The following is a 6007-nucleotide window of genomic DNA, read 5'->3' as shown; positions in this document are numbered from 1 at the left end:
TCAATGGGAAAATCGATTCATGAATTAGTTCTGGAAATGCAGCTTGGGTTGAGTGTTATGGTTCAGACAATACCTTGGTATTTTTTAAATTAGCCTATTTCTACCCAGGATCACCTGGCTGGTTTTGGTTTGGGTTGTTGGTTTATTTCTTGGCAAGGGGGAGCTTTTTGAGATACAACTCTGCAGTCACATCCACAGGTTTGGTTTCCAGTTCCCAGCAGAGCTCCTCCAAAACCACTATGAGTCTGTCTACATGGGAGCAGCACCAATCAGCTCCTTCATTGCCAAACCCAAGAAGAGAGCAGCAGCCCTCCCATTTGCAAGAGGCTGAAAACAGCACAGCCTCAGCAGGGCCGCCAGCAACAGCCATCCCCAGCAAGCAGAGCCAGAAACCAGGGACCTTGAGGAAGCAGCTTGTTCCAATATCGCCTGATACACGTCCTGTGGACCAGGGACGAGTGATCTGTCATCCATGTGCAATCTTTTAACAATCTTTTTTTTAACGACAACATTCACTCAACCCTTCCCCATGTTCCCTAAATTGCATGTTACTTTTCTTGGTCCCATCCAGACTCACCACATTTTGTGCTTTCTCAGCAATGGTGTCCACATCTGATGGTAACTGAAACCATATCAATGATCAGTAGTGCAATCACCATCCACATCTTACATGATGTACCTTGCTGATATACACCTTCTTTCTGGCAACATTAGCCAACGTTGACTCATATTGCAGTTGTGACCTTTCTGGTAGCACTGCTACTTGCTCAGCCATTCCCTTTTTTGTCTCTGTACATCTGGTTCTAGGCTGGTGCTAATTAGCACATTCTGAATTTGTCTGGGCTGAATCCATAGCACTGATTTCAGACCAGTTTTCCAGGTTTTTATGATCATTTGGAACTGTTAATCCTTCAAAGGACTTCCATCTGGCAATGCCACAAACCTGTTAGGTTTTCTCTTCCCACATCCAGATTGTACGGGGTACAGTAAGGCCCAGGAGAGTTATCACTTAAAATGACCCCTCTTCTTGGCTGATAACTATAGAACCTGTTTTTTTAAGTAATTATGTGCCTTTTGTGATTCTTGTCTAGCTCATCGTTCCTTAATTTGCAAGCCTGTCAGGTAGTGAAATGTTGAAAGGTTTTTGTGGTGTTGTTTCATCTGCTGTCTGTCAGAGAAGAGAATTATGTCTATTACTACCTTGATATGATTTCTTCTCCCCCGTTAGTCAACAGGGACTATGTTGACTGTTCACTTTAACTCTTTTATTTTCTCCTCTATGCTGGTAAATTAACTGCACAATCACTGGACCCAGTACTTCTTAGGGTACCAAAACAGTCAGCTGAAAACATAGCAGGGAGAGCCACACTGAATTATGCTGCAAATTTTCAGCCTTATTTCTAAGTTCTTTTCTATTGCATACCTAAATGCAATACTTAATATCATATCAGAGAAATAATACAAGAAATACACTTCATCTTTCTTGCCATTGCCTTAACACAAGAGAAAAAACTCTGAGCTGTGAGATTAATTAGCACAAATACATGTTTTGAAAAACAGGGTTAAACAGTGGGGCTCCAGACACATCATACATTCATGGATGGATTTGCTTCTGCAAGCAGACACATGGGAGACCACTGGATACAGACTTGTTTGTGTCAGCATTACTACAGGCTTTTGAAGGATGGACGGGCTTTGAGCTGGGAGTGACTTGTGTAGTCTAAGATGGTGAGGGCAGGTCTGTTGGGGGAGGATGCCATCTGTTCTCGGATGAGCTGGAAGCATTTCTCGGGTGGACCTTCAGGCTGGTCTGGCAAGAACCTGGAGATAGTTTGTGTCACAGCAAAAATGAAACAACAAACAACTGAGAAATGGAAGTAGCTTGATCCTTTTCAGGAAATCCAAATATCCAGCAAGGGCAGCAAGGCAACAGCCCTTGGGCTTGGGTGATAGGAGAAGAGCAACCAGGAGTTAAAATCCAGTCTCATGCAAAGATGTTGTATGCCATGGCAGACAGCCTGCTTGGCTCACAGCAAAGATGACTATGTCAGTTTGCCACAGTACAAAGACTGCAGATAATCTGACATGACAACACAGGCTCATTCTCTTCCATTGTGCCAGTCCTCCCCTCCACCCCTCAGGTCGGCAGTGTGAGCTGTGGCTCCCAGCTCCTACCCGATACTCCCAGTCCAGTAGTCTCGAGGGTTTGAGTTGTCTGACATCTACTTAAATAGCTGCCCACCAATGTTCATCTGTACCCTGGCTCTGTTAAAACAGCTTTCTGCCTCATCACTCGCATTGTTGGCTGAGCTGTGCTATGAAACTAGGACTGCAATAACAAAGAATTGCAGTTAGGGCATGCCTCAATAAGAAACTCCTGTGTTGTGGATTGAGCACCACAAACTCTTAAAATTGCTTAAAATACCATTAACAGGCAATTTTTCCAGGCAGGTTAATTGCCTATGCTCTCTGCTGCACTTTGTTATTCTGCCCAGTGCATAAAAGATGGACATAAGCATTACTCAGCTACTGATTTACCGAGAGGGGCTCTGAAGGGCTATGGCTGCATAGCACTGGGGCTGCCTGGCCTGGTGCATCCCCAGGGAGGATGAGCTGCCATGGGACAGCCACCCCACAGCCTGTGCAGGGCTGTGCCTGACCCATTCTCTGCCATTCCTCTGCTGTTTGCCAAAGAGCTGCTCAGATCAGTTAAATACCTGGCAAATCCTTGCTCTGAGGGCTCCCCGTAAAGCGGCTTTGTGGAGGCAGTGGATAGCCCAAGCGTGGCTTCAGCCCCGGCGCACATCTCTCTGACACCACAGTAGTACTTGGAGAGGGGCCACGCTGCTGCAGCCGCACCTGGGCATTGCTGGGGGGCAATCCCAGCTCCTCTCCCTCTTCCTGGTGCTTCAAACTGGGGGCTGGGCAAATAACCCTTTTAATCCCCTGAGCAGCCTTTTTCCCACATGACTAACTCTTCTGCATGCGTGACATATGCCCTTTCTCAGACAAAAGCCCTCCTGCCAGTGCTGGGACCAGGGTGCTGGCTCTCTGGCTCACCAGCTGCCTTCAGAACTGTGTAGCGGGGGCTTTCACCACACTGGGAGCCCTCCTACAAGAAAGGGGTTTCGTGACATCCTTGCGTCTGCTCCCTAGGTAGGGAACAGAGCTGTGTTGCAGCAAGGAGGATGGACATCTCTGTTACTCTGCAGGCAGGTACATCCTGTCCTGCTCGACCTCTGAGCCACCCAGGACCACCTCTTGTGCAAAAGGCATGTACCAGCAGCCAATCTTGGCATAGCTGGCTCTTCCTCTGCAGGAACCGACAGGGTAGATCAATGGCTGGATGAACTAATTTCTCATTGCCCAGCAGGAATGGAGGTGAAGGCAGTGAGTGCAGGGCAGAGATACTCCCCACCTGCTGCCCCACACTTAGGACCTTCATCTCAGAGAGGAAGAAGGGAGGGGGGACAGGGCTGCTACCTGGCTTGCACCCACCTCCTGCAGCTGGTTTGGCCACACAGCCATATCCCAGTAACTTCATGGAGCAGGGAGGGGTTTGCACCCTGCCAGCCTGAGGCTGCGGCCAGTGCCTTGGATGACTAATCTGTATTCCTCCATAACCTGCTGTCCCAAAGCAGGCTGCTTCGCTGTCTGGATTTCAGACATAAAGAAAAGCTGTGACCTCTGCACCGCACATTTGCGCTCCAAGGGAGGCACAGACTGGTGGCTGTTCCCCAAGCCAAAGCGTGCTCACCATTGCCAAGGGGGTAATTGCCCTGTGAGCAGGGGCAAGCCCCAGATCTGAAGACAACATCACAACATCAGGAGCTGTGTAAAGATGCTGTCAGTTGCCCAAAGCATCAGGAAACCAAAGGGGTTTTGCAAGGTTTTGGAGAAAGCTTTGAAGCTGAATGATTTTCAGGAAGGCAGATGAGTGTACAAACCAGCAGGTTCAATTAGGATATCATAAAGTGTCATTGCTGTAGGCCACAGTCAAAATCAAGACCATATGTTAAGAAAGCAAAGGAGAGGGAAGCACCCAGGGGCACAATACTCTGTATTCCTTATGCCCTGCTCATTACAAAAAGCCACCTTGCCCCAACAATGAAGAGAAAGGTATTGATCCTATGAAACACAGCTTTTCATCTAGGCAACCAATGTTTCTCATTTCAGTTTTACTGAGTGGTCCCAGTTCATTTTACACTGACCATGTGCCTGCACATCAGCATCTACAATGTCATTTCAATACAGTATCATAGAGTACATCAGTCCAAAGTCTGTTGGTGCACAACTGATAAAAGCTACAAACTGTAATTTGTAGCAATTAGGATCTAAATGATAGGAGAGAGACAGAAGCTGATAGAAAGAATGCCAGAACACACTGTCTCGTTATTTCTCCAAAATTAAATGCTTCCTATTTAGCCATTGCTGCAGCTAATAAGATGCTTTGATGGCTTCAGATTGCAGCCTCCAAGGGAAAGGGAAACACAGAAGTAAGACAACAGACTAGCAAAATCAAACTTTTCTTTTTGATCTTAGGTCAAATTCAGTTCGTACTGAACCTGCTGACTTTACTTAGAACAAAGTTGAATACACGCTATAAAGGTGGAATTCCTCTGGATTGATGCAAACATCAATCCAGCCACAGAATATCTGGTTAAAAAGCAAATGCATTACGCTAAGTGCATCCACAGTGCTTAATGTATTCATGATACTGAATATACTGACACATTTGTGCTGGCAAGTGCGCATCACTCATCACTGTCAACGTACTTTAGCTTTATGTGATTTGAAAACTAGCAAGTTCAGTCCATCAAGTTAGGCATATCTAACAGCGCAAATTTTTCGTCAGCAATTGTCAACGTAGGAAGCTGCGATGTCACTCCATTGCACACATCGCTCCTTGTATGCCACATTAAAAGGAAACAAAAGACATGAGAGGCCAAAAGGAAGTGCTCATAGAAAACCAAGCACAGATTGTTCATTGCTAATGGATTGTGGACAGTTGGTCAATGTGTTTTGTATAAAAACTTGGCACATTTAAAACAGCTCATTTCAGGAGTCACAGGTTACTGCACTGACGAACTGACCAAATTTCTGAGGGCAGCAGAGACATGTTTTTAGGAGTATCTAGAAACACAGACTCACACTTTCCACTGGGAGTTATTTTACATTTTTGTTGCCCTTCTGCCCTAAGATTTAAAGTAATTTCTTTTGTTTTCCCACATGTGGGAGATTACACATGAAAAACTCTTTGCGCCAAGATGTGGTACTGCTCCTTGCTTGGTCAAAACTGACGCCCAGTTTATGGAACCAAATTGTCAAACCAGAAGCTCTTGTTCTAATTCCATGATTTGTATTGAGAATTATTTCATTCTCACAGTGATGAAGGAACAAGACTTGAATCCTACCCTAAGGCTCCTTGTGCTCACTTCACCATTCTCTCCTGTGAACCATGGCAGAAACTGTGAACTGGCTTCTGTCTTCCCTCAAAATGCATAAGAAAGATGTCCCTTTATGAAGGCATAGCCAGGAAAGATTTCTCCATTAAGGTCAACAAAACAGAAGCAATGGACGGGCAAACACAAGCACGTAGGGCAGAGCCCCAGAGGCATACTGGGTCTAGTTGTGAGTATCAGACTTTAAGGCGGGCTAATAGGGAGATGTTTAGGAGTCAGAACCACAGACAGACTCTCTCAAGATATTTATATACTGTCATGGAAGGGAAAAGACAAATGCTGATGTGACAGAACAAGCTTCAGTCTAGTTTTCTCTAACACAGAGTAAGCGTCAGCTGGCAGGGTGGAATAGTTAGCTTTCCTTTAAGCGAGTGGCAGAATGGCTCAAGTAAGGACTTCAGCATCTGCCCACAGTTTGCAATCTTCCCTACATAAATATGGATTAACAGAGACTGCTAGCTTCATTTACAAGACCAGTCTGTGGTCCATACAAGACTGAAGATTGCGCACAGCAAACAGTTGTGTCATAACCAATGCTGGCTGTA

The sequence above is a fragment of the Strigops habroptila genome, chromosome 2, assembly GCF_004027225.2.
Source record: "Strigops habroptila isolate Jane chromosome 2, bStrHab1.2.pri, whole genome shotgun sequence".
In the NCBI taxonomy this organism is placed as follows: Eukaryota; Metazoa; Chordata; class Aves; order Psittaciformes; family Psittacidae; genus Strigops; species Strigops habroptila.
The sequence above is the reverse complement of the archived record's forward strand: the minus strand, read 5'-3'. Positions refer to the sequence as shown.